The sequence below is a fragment of the Medicago sativa genome, chromosome 4 (assembly GCF_051527215.1).
Source record: "Medicago sativa cultivar Bolivia chromosome 4, Bolivia_mono, whole genome shotgun sequence".
Taxonomy (NCBI): Eukaryota; Viridiplantae; Streptophyta; class Magnoliopsida; order Fabales; family Fabaceae; genus Medicago; species Medicago sativa.
Window position 1 is genome coordinate 82127028 of NC_140752.1, and position 12092 is coordinate 82139119.

General features: G+C 29.9%; 1 long non-coding RNA gene across 1 annotated transcript; it reads right to left on the reverse strand.

The window, feature by feature from the left end:
- Nucleotides 1-4082: 4082 nt before the first annotated feature.
- LOC146932672 (uncharacterized) lies at nt 4083-7561 on the reverse strand. Its single transcript, XR_015008398.1, has 2 exons — nt 7351-7561; nt 4083-4698 (listed from the first exon to the last, which is right to left on the reverse strand). It is a non-coding gene; the product is annotated as an uncharacterized LOC146932672 (long non-coding RNA).
- Between the last annotated feature and the right edge of the window lie 4531 nt (nt 7562-12092).

The window sequence follows — 12092 nt, forward strand, 5'->3', positions numbered from 1 at the left end:
ATATTTAAATCATCGTCATATATTTATCTAATATTTAGTTTTCTGTCATAATAAATGGTGTTGATTTTTTTTTTTTGAATTCTTTGTAGATGAAAATTGTCAAAATTATAACGGAACATCCAAATCATCGTCGACGACCTTACTGTTGAGTAAAGACCAAATCTTAAAATATTAATTAGACCTAGATTTATAGGTCATCCCTCTCATAAAATGTTAAACCACCATGTTTCCAATAATGTGATATTTTTATTCATACCTGTTACTCTACACTCTTTACTATTTTCTTTTCTCAATTTTTCCCCCTCTGAAATTTCGAAGAACGTGTTGGAAGGTACCAGCTCCAGGTGGCATTTAGGGTGGGACTAGGAAAGAGTTCCCCACTGTGGGAAAGTTGATTTTGACAATTAGATCAAATGAAAAACACTGTATTATTATACTCTCTAAACACTAGATTTGTTTCCACACTATCTTCCACCTCCACTCCCCACTCCATGTCCCACTCACCCACATCAGCCTCCCTTTCCCAACTCTTCTTCATCCACTAATTCTCTTGTCTCAGTTTTTTCTTTTATTATGCCAAAATTTCAGTGATAGGGAAGAAAAAGAATGGTTTTCCACTTAAAAACTAATAAAACACAAATTTTCACAGATAATTGAACAGGAGCAATCTTCATGAAATTGTACAAGTAAGAATCTAATTACATAAATTGCAAATAACCATAGCTGAAGGTTAAGGAACTCTAGATATTCAAAACAGTCAAATTTTGGTCATTGTAATTTTCATTTCCCCCTTTTCTTAATTAGGGTTCATCGTTATTTTAATTGAGTTTTATTTATTGAAAATCTTATTGGGTATTAGGACGGTGGAAGAAAGAGAGTTGACGGAATATATGTTTAAAGTTCATGTAATTAGATTTTGAAGATGTGTGTAGAATTAGGACTGTGAAAATCTTTTTTTGTAGCTAAATCCTTCTGGTTCCAATCTTCCAAATATGAAGATGTGTAAGAGAGAAAGAAAAAAAAATGGTCATCCGTGTAGACAAATCAAATTAAATGCAGGTCAATATTTTTTTTTTTAATGAAGGTAAAAATATTTTTTTGTTTGTGGTTGATTTGAAGATTTGCATTTCTCATAGGTTGAAGATGATATGAGAAAAATATATAGTATGGGCAGACCATCATAAAATCTATGCACCTCTTAAATCTAATGGTGGAAAAAAACTTTCCTATGATGGGAAACTCTTTCCCTCACCCACCCTAAATGCCACCCCAGCTCCAATATTTGCCCACGCATTTCACATGGAGTCAAATGGAATTTCAAAAGTGTTGTGCTTGGTAGTATTGTACAATGAAAAAGTGTTGTGGTGGCCTGTTGTTAGACATAAAAAAACAACGAAAAAGAAATCCATTGCATTACAATATGTGTTTACAATGGAAGAAGAAAATTTAATGCATGGGAGCAGATGAAGAATACACCAAGGAAATTAAGGGTTAACTAGATTTTTGACCCGTGCCCGCTCGGGTTTACCGTAAAGAAATTGACATATGAATAATAAAATGCAATACATAATTGGTAACGGTGAAAAAAATAACACGTGATAATCTATAGTAGACAAAATAAAACACTTCATAAAATGTATGAAATCTGAAAATATTATAAAAGAAAATTCAGTAATCCTATCAATAATTCGGTAAAAGAAATATGAAATTTTTAATACATTGGCATGTAGTTTCATCACACTTTGCGAAATACTTCCTCATATATGACATTAGACGTTACATTGGTATCTTCACCATCTTCATCGGTGATCAATATCTTTAGTCTTTCTCTGGATGTAACTCTTGAAACAGCAACATACAACAACTGTCCGTGAGAAAATTCAGGTTAAGTTGCTGCAGACTGAACAAAATTAATAAATAAGGATTTGTTAGGTTAAATAATTGCAAACCTAAAAATGTAGAAAATATTTGCTTCAAAAAATAAAAGGCAAGGATAAGAATGAAATTGGTGCGATGCATTTTTTTTTGATGAAATTTGTTAGGTTAAATAATTGCAAACCTAATTTGCAAATGAGCGGGAAAAAATTAGGTTAAGTTGTTGCAGACTTAACAAAATTAATAAATAAGGATATATTCTAATTCTAACAAGTATTTTTTTTCCTTCAAAAAAACAAGTATTTTTTTTATAAATAATTTTGTTCAAACAAATTTTATTTGAAATTTTTACTTTTAGTAAACTTGATTCCGCGTAATATACAATTAACTACCTTTACGTGAAGTAATTGAAGTCCTAAAGTTTAGTACCGTTTATGTTATTGCAATGGTTTTTGAGAAAGGAAAGAGTCAAATTTATTAAAAGCAGAAAAGCAACGAAAGTTTAGGAGGTTAATACGGTGTGGTGTGGGCATGTCTCATTAGTTGAAAGCTTAAAATAATTCATGTACCACTCGCACAAAAGTCATTTTATTGAGAAAAGTAGAGATGAAATTATGGTAAAGAAGAAATTAAAGTGATTTGAATTGATTTTACATGAAGTTAAGTTTGCACTTTATACTTAAGCTAGTCTTTTTCATTCATTCATTCATTATGCATTTGTAAATAAAAAAGATAGAAAAACAAGTTTCCCGCATAAAAAGAAAAAGGGGTGAAAAGAAATAGTAGGGTGTGTGGATAAAAAGGATGGCAAGTGGAGAGTGAAATATAAGGCAAAGGATCACGTGTGATTAAACGAAGAAGAGCAGTGTCTGTCGTGTTGTGTCATCGTCGGCAACACACGGAGACAAAGGTTTAGGTCGGCTTCAAAGTTTAAAGTTTGAAACCACAACAACTTGTTTTACAATGAAGTGAACCAATGAGGACCCATTCATTCGCACGCCACTCAGAATTCAAGAATAATATTAATAATCCAAATCTAAATATCAACACGTCGTAATTAAGCACGCACTGGAGTGAGGTGAAAACGAGTTTTATCTCTTTATACTCTATTTTTTTTTTTACGTATTTGTTACCTTACTTATATTTAGCGGAGATAAGAAATCGAATCTCATCTCCGTTTTCGATGGGTTCGAGTATCTCCGCTTCATCTTCATCTTCGTAATGGATAATTTTTTTAAATAAAAATAAAATTATTTTTCAGCCTTGCGTGCAATGTTGTAATGTACTATGGTGAAGGAGAAAAGAGAGGGTGGGATATGGAAGAAAAAAAGTGAGAAATTAGATAAGTGAGTGTTATTTGAAACACTATGACTTGACCGTGTAAGTAAAATGATTTAGGGTTTGAATTTCTATTTATATAAAATGGATAATAAATCGATTTTCTATATTCAGGACGAGTTTGTGTATGAGTTTGGGGTGGATACATATACCCGTACCCACGTTTTAAAAACGGAAAAACTATACTCATACCCACCCAGTCAAAATAGGAAAAATCCGTCAAATTAAATTTTAATTCAAATGAGTACCGATCGATGTGAGTTTTGTTGTCATGTCTAATCGTGACTCATGAGTCATGAGTTAGTACCCGTACTAGTACACCCTTAGAAAATGTTTGTTCCAATTGGACGGATTCATTTAATTAACATGCATAAGTGCATGTATAGTACAGTTACCACGTCCATGTCCAATTAAAGCTTTGACGTGGATATTAGTAGACCTAAGGTAGCTAGCTAGCTGGAAATTTAATTATAATATACTATACAATAATTTTGCTTGTTAGAAGTTTTGTATTTAAATCATATTAGGAGAAAAATGATCATAACTATAGTACTAATAGTATATTTAGAAAATTCAAAGTTTCGATATAGGGTAGGTCAGTGAAACCATTCATGCTCATGGGAATTGGCTCGTTGCGATAGATTGAGATAGTCAAACGTACTAGCACTACCCATGCTGTGTGGACCATTTTGAGCCATACAAAAGCAAGGACAATCCTTATGGATATTATCACATTTTCATTGCATTGTGTTACTGTTAGGAGGGGAGTTTAAGATCATCACGTTAAATTAAAGGATCATGCTAATAAATTGTTTTAAGAGTATTGTATACTAGTAAGGAATTAATAATAAGATATTTTATCTCGAAAGTGAAAAAGTAAAACTTATACTATAATTTTGTATGCAAATGTTAACATTTTTTCTACAAATACTTGTAAACTTTTTTTTCTTCTTCCTTGGTATATGAGAGGGCCAAAGTCCAAAGAGAAAACTAAGTAATTAATAAACGAGAGATATCATCAAAAGGGAGACCATTGAGCTCACTAAGTGAGGTCTCCAAAAGAATAAAATTCTAAGAATTCATAGTATGGTTGAAGTTGGCAAGTCAATCAACACGTATGTTGCCTTCTCAAAGCGTGATGAACCTGAATCCGTCAACTACAATTCAAAATATTTTGAATACGCTGAATGAGCATAGGGGTTGTCCCATTCATCTAGCAATTATTTGTTACCATGTCAATAAGCAACTTTGAATCACTTTTAACGCAAATCTGAGAAATGTCGTCCCTCCAAGCCAACTCTAGACCAAGGTACATACCCCACATCTCTGCATGAAGAGCATCATAAACGCCAATCTTGCGGACAAAACCTTTGATCCATCTACCATTAGCATCCCGAAGCTGGCCTCCACAACCCGAACGATCTCTATTCTCTTTGCACGCCACATCACAATTGAGTTTGAACCATCCCTATTGTAAACATTTTTCTAATAAAAGAGATTATGTTAACAAATATCATAAACGCATGGAATTTCGATCTATATTGGCACAATAATATTAAATTAAGGAAGAAGGTTTGAGTTAGAATTCAATGGAAAAGCAAGGATATGGGCTCGTGTAAGTTGGAAATCAAAAATATTTCTACCACATCCCAAAAAATTTCAATTCCACCCAAAAATTTCTTGGTTTAAACTTTTTCTGACGTAATTATTTAAATGATTTTTTTTACAATAATTATTCAAATGAACCGAACATCCATACTTTTTCATACATTCATACAACATATCATTTTATCTTGGGTTAAATATGTTTTTGGTCCCTATAAAATTGCGACCTTCTAAGTTTAGTCCTTACTTAATTTTAATAGCTTTTTTAATCCCTATAAAAAAAATTTACTTATAATTTTAGTCCCTGCTAAAATAAATTTTGTTTAATTATCCTTAAACTCTTAAATTTTTTAACGATTCTTTTTATACAAGTTTAGAACACTATGACAGGTTCATTTACTAATATCTATAATTTTTTAACATGAAATAAATTAAATATGAATTTTTTAAAACGACAAAAGTTTAAGATATAAGTAACAAAAATATGGACGTAGAAATCAAATTTTTGCGATATTTTTATCGGAGGACCTTTTAATAACGTTCTTAACACGCCTGTAAAAAATTGTTGAAAAACTTAATATTGAGTGCAGAAATTTTTTGTAGGATTAAAAATGCTATTAAAATTAAGTAAGGACTAAATTTACAAGGTCGCAATTTTACAGGGACCAAAAACATAATTAACCCTTTTATCTTTGAGAAATGATATTCTAACAACCATTTTGAGACAACGTATGTGACAACTTTATCTCTCATACTCACATTATCTTTTTACTTTCTCTCTCTATTGCTTTGGTTTCCGTGTCACTATCTACTTTTCCTTTGAAAATTGGTGATTGTCACAAAAGTTGTTGATTTTTGGTTGTTAGAATATCATTGCTCATTATCTTTGGGCCTGTTTGGTTTGGCTTCTGAGAAGCAATTCTAGCCCAAATCAATTCTCTACAGTGCCAAAAACAATTCCAGCCAAAAACAACGTGTTTGGTTCAGCTTTTCAGAATTGCTTTTGTCCTCCAAAAGCAATTCTCCATGAAGCTACAAATCCTAGCTTCTAGCTTTTCTAGAATCAATTCTCCTTGAACAACGTGTATATGTTTGTATATTTTATTATTACAACACGTTATTTTACTTTATTGTCCTTTATCAATTCTCATTCTTTATCAATTCTCCTTTAGCTATGTCTATTTTAGTAATTATACATTCAAAAGCAATTCTACATAATTGCATCCAAACATAAATCATTTTGTTTAATCAATTCTACATAATTGTATCCAAACATAAATCAATTCTCTCAGAATCAATTCTGTCAGAATCAATTCTGTCAGAATCAATTCTCTCAGAATCAATTATATTCAAAGCTGAATCAAACGGGCACTTTATCTATCTATTCCTATCATAACATTAACGTATCACATCTTTCCAACCACTCATTTTTATTCTTTGATTAACTATGCACATCAAACATTTTTCTTATTCTTTGATTAACTATGCACATCAAACATTTTTCTATTATTTGCATCATCAATTGAGTAAGCCCCATTCGCTCATTTTACATAAATTAATGTGAGTAAACACTCCAGAAAATGAAGCCAAAAGATGTTGATATTTTCATAAAAGTTTGGCAAGTTCCTCCTAAATTTCATATATAAAAAAGTTTAAATATAATATTATATTTTTGACCAAGTTTATATTAATTATATATATATATATATATATATATATATATATTTATATATGATATTTATTTATGAAATTCACTATAGTTAGATATTTGACTCTAAGAATATACTTTCTTCGATCTTATCTATAAGAAAAAGTTCGATCAACAAAAATTAACGTGTTTGTTCAATTTTAAATCTGATACATCATTTTTTTAGTCTTGTTAACGAATGTTTCCGAGACACTTTTTAAGGATTTTAAATTAATAAATAATTTTTTAAATTTTTTTAAATATTACAGTTTCCAATGTATTGAATACACAAATTATTATAAAAATTTATCATTTAAGATAAGAGTACTCATCAGTATTTCTCAAATCAATAGCACAACATAATTAATAGCGCACCATCTTTACCAATTTGTAATTATAAGTTTTTGTTTTGATTTTTTTTTGTCAGGTAGCATAGTGACTATAATTCACCTTGTAAGGTGAATAAGTGGGGTGTCCGGGGTTCGAACTCCGGCCCCTAGATATAATAATGCATTGTCCTACCAACTGAACTATGCTCACGAGACGTTTTGATTTTTATTTTGAAGTTACATTGGAAATAATTAATTAAAGGGTAGTGTTAACTTGTGCCCTTAGGACACATGTTAATAAATCCAAAAAAAGAAATATTTCCTTAAACTTTGTGCATTCAACTCATTAAAACATTAAAGATTAAATTCAATGCACGCATTCCAATACATTATTTCTATATTTGAATTCTAAACTTGTGCCTTAAGGGCACAAGTTAACATTTCCCTTAATTAAATAAAAGAAAGGTTTGATCTTGACCATAAAAAAAAAATACTTAAAAAGAAAGGTTTGATCACCTTGTTGGTTGTTTGTAGGAAGTCATTGACGTGCTATATCATATCTGGACCAGGATCTGTTGCTGTAGTAAACCACACAGTTTCACACAGTTTTGATTTATGACCATTGGATCTTTATTGGCATGGTACTATTGTAATTTTATCAAAATATCCAATGTCTGAAATGAAAACTGTGTTGTACTTTACAACCACCAAATCCATATCCATCATATCTGTGTTCCTCATTTTTAACAGCATGGTAAGAAAGAAAGGTGTTGGCACAATGGTTATACTTATACTTGTTTTACAAGTAGTGATTTTTAAAACCACAATTTTTTTCCAAATAAAAAAAAGGTTAAGTTTTTTTTTTTTTTTGAAAAAGCCAAATATATGATAGGATCTAAACTAGGCATAAAGTGTGCAAAGAGAAGATCAAAGCAAATTCACAACTCTCTTAGACCATCCATTATTAAAGTATTCTAACTCCATAAGCTATAATATATAATAGGTGCTCCCATTAAGGAGAAAAGAAGATGAGTATTTAAGAAGGAAGAGTTGATCAATTAAGCTCTCTCTCTTTGCATGTCGCATAATATTTTAATATTGAAATGTAATAATATCGAGTTATTGATAGATGATATAATATTATTGGTTAGATCCATTTAAAACTTTTTTAAAAGGTTTTCAATTAAATGATTAAATGCTTATTAAATACTATTATTAAAAAAATAATAAAAAAGTAACGTGTACAAGTGACATCCACTTCGAATTCTCTTACACTATCATTTGCTAAACAAGTAGCAAAATAACATACACCCCAATATAACAACAGCAAGAGACCAAACAACACTACACCAAATCACCTAACCACTTTTATAAAATCAATAAATTGACACCTACATTACATAAAAATTTCTCCCAAATTAACATGAGAGTTGCTACATATACTTGCATCAAGAACCAGAAAAACCCTCCAATTCAAGCAAGTTGACCGCGAAGTGGCGCAAACAATTGAATTTGATCGATACTACTTATGTCACTTCTACGCGGGAGTTGAACTCGCACTCTTAAAGATATGAATTCTCCTTATCAACTTGACCAATCTTTGATGTTTAAAAGCCACAATTTTATGGTATAGAATATTTTAGTATCTCAAATGTAAGATGAAACTAGTCTGTCTATATTATCTATCTATAAATCAACAGCTTAAGAATTAACTATCAGGCTCTTCTCTGTAACCCACTACGATGAAAGTAATTGTATAATATTGTCCTTGTTCAAAAAACTTACTCCCTCCGGTCACATTTATAAGCAAAACACAATTTTTTAAGTTCATTAAATAACTAATGTATTTGGTATATGAAAGTGACTAGATACATTAATTATTCTATGAACCTAAAAAGTTGATTTTTGCTTATAAATGTGATCGGAGGGAGTATAATATTGTCGTTATATTTTCTTCGAGTCATGACCCGTGCCTTGCATTAATGAAAGGGCCTACAATACGTGCAATATGATACTGTACATGACAATCATTGGAAGGAAGGGAGTGAGGGCTATTAATAAAAATGAACCCACCAACACCATTTTGACAAAGAAACAATATTGAAACAACAAAGTGAAAATTATAATGCATGCAGTCTAGAATGGACAACTCCAGCTGTCTTACAATTCGTGCATTTTCATGTACAATTCTTTTTTTTGCCAATGTTTTTCTTCTCTTCTATGTGTGGTGGTAGAATCACATTTGAAATGTGTCCATTTGAGACTTGGAGGACCATATCAATTATTCTGAGCTAAAAGAGAGGCAAACAAAATAAAAGCTTTGGTCGTCACCTACCAAATATGCAAGAGTTCAATTCTCTATTTTCGGCTACTTTTTCAGAATTGGACTAACTTGTTTGGATGATGGTAATAGCAAGGCCAAGCAAGTTGTTGTTTTTCTTTTTACAAGAAGCCAAAGCCAGTTGTTAAAAGTTAACTATTGTATACATGATGTTGGAGGACTTTATTCTGATTTACGATCTTTGTTCCCTCTTTTTGCCTTGTGTTTTTTTTCTTATGATCGACTATATAAAGTAACTATATACATACCTAATAATTAATTACTAGTAATTACTTTTTTTTGTTGAGTAATACTAGTAATTACTATCAGTTAAAAAAAGACTTATATAACGAAGCAATTGAATTCAAATGGTTATTAAGCACCACCAACAATTTTCTATATATAATTCTATGAATAACTAAACTTTTATTTTACTGATAATAAAAAAATGAAACAGATAGATATGTGACACTTTAATTTTAATATGAATAACAATTTTCACTGATAATAAAAAAAATGAAACAGATAGATATGTGACACTTTAATTTTAATATGTAAATCATGGAAACCAATAAATGTTGGTTAGTAAAACTTTTATTACTACACAAAATCTAAATTCAGAAGATTATTGATTTCCATGAAAGTATTGTTTCTCAACACTGTATTTAGATGTATAGAGAGATATTTCTTTGATCAAAATGAATTTTGATTCTCTGATGGGATACTGATATCACTCATTTGAAATAGAGAAATGATATTTGTAAAACCACTTTATTACAACTTTTTGACAACTTTATCTCTCATACTCACATTATAATCTTATTTTCTTTCCATTTTTCTCTTTTTATTGTTTTGGACCAATGAGAAGAGAGAAAATGAAAGTTGTCATCAAAGTTGTCCCAAATGGTTGTACATATATCACTACTCTTTGAAATATCAATGGTTGATTAAGATTGAACAATAACAAATATTAGTTTTTTTACTTTATAATTCAAAATACCAAACTTAAATATATAAAATGTTCAATCTTGATCAATTTTTTTTTTTTTTGGTGAAATTCAATCTTGATCAAATAGCCACTTATATCTTAAAAACATGTGAATATGATTAACGGAAGTTCGATTGGATTGAAATGACATTTGTAAGCAAAGAAAGTTTTAAAAAGTGGTGTGTCTGTCCCACAACAATTTTTTGTTTTTTTGTTTTTGTCAAGTTTTTGTTTCTTTTCTAATGTATTTCTCACTAATTTCATTCCATCCTATTATTCTAATTTTAAGGTTATGGTTTTTGTCTTCCCCCTCTCTTTGTTTGTACTTTTTCCTTCTTTCCAATTTTAATTGTCTTCCCCCTCTCTTTGTTTGTACTTTTTCCTTCTTTCCAATTTTAATATATGATGAGGGTGCAGCTGTCAGCGACTCCTTTGCACCTCCGAAAACAATATATTTTTCTTATATTCTATCCTTTAACTATCTTTTAATCTAAACAAATATAAAAATCAAAAGCACGAAAATGAAGATCACTAATGATAGGTGTACACTTATTAAATGTACATCTATTTGACACTTCATTTCTAGTGGTTGTTGATAGTGGTCGGTCGATAGCAGAGACCGTCTTTTCACAACAGTCGACGACAAATCTCAGACAACAACATAATGATCGACAATGGAGCTCCAACGACGAGCCACCTCCTAAACACCACCATTATTACTAGCAACAATAAAATAAATAAATAAATAAAATTTAAAAGCAGTTTGTTATATATAAATTATTTTATTTCATTTATTAAATTGTTAATAAATGGGTGTCAATTCAATTGGATGTACAGTTTTGAAGGTATCTATAAAACATTAACTTTTAAAGATATGGATACCTCCTTGTACGGTAACATATAAGACCTTAAATAAATTCATAAGACCTTAAATAAATTGATATAAATTAAAATTAAAAACAATGATTAGTTTATTTAATTATAGCTTCCCAAAAAATAGTTTAGTACTTTAAAAAAATAGTTTAGTAGTATATTACATTAAATTTTCAACAATTTGTATTACTTTCCTTCGAAAAAAACAATTTCTATTATTTTTTCAATATTTTCTTGTAATTATTGAGTCTATAATCTCATTCCCTTCACTTAATAAATCATCCAAATGATTCGTATTAGGACGCACCACTGACTTTCCACCTATTTTCTTCAATTATTGTAAGAGAATGATAATGAAGTAATTAAGGATATTTAATTAAAGAATGATAACATGATAGAGAGATTTCACAAAAATGATAAAGATATTTTTCAAAAGAATTTTACATAGAAATTGAAGAATTTAAAAACAACCAGGACCATTCACGTGGCAGTTGCTTTTCACTTTTGGTGAAATTATATAAATTTGATTCTTAATCTCGATCTTCATCTCTGAATTGAATTGTTAATTAGTTTGCTATTTTTCATTTTTTGTACAACTTAACTCTTCATTTTTCTAAAGTGTTCATGGCCTTTTTTCGTGAACATATTATCATGTCCTTAATTTATTATTATTGTTTTATACAAATTGTTTAACAAGCTAGCCCAACTAATTTTAATATATAATGATTTGCATTATCTACAATGAATCTTAAAGTAAGGACATGCATGCTTTCTCATCTTCATCTAACATTGAACAATGACATGTTTCGAGCTCATAAATTATATTTGATTTAGGTTTGCAAATCAATACACTGGTGTGTAACCCTTGAATAATGTTACACTGCCAATCCTCTCCATTTATTATTCTCTCCATTTCATCAATTTGGAGAGATATAGATACAAAAAAATTTCGAAAAACTAAAAAGTAATTAATGATTGTGGGACCCACTTAATAGTAAGACATACTATCTATTTTATATGTCTATCTCTCTCCAAATTGCATACTCCATTTATTATACTAAATGGAGAGGATCTTTA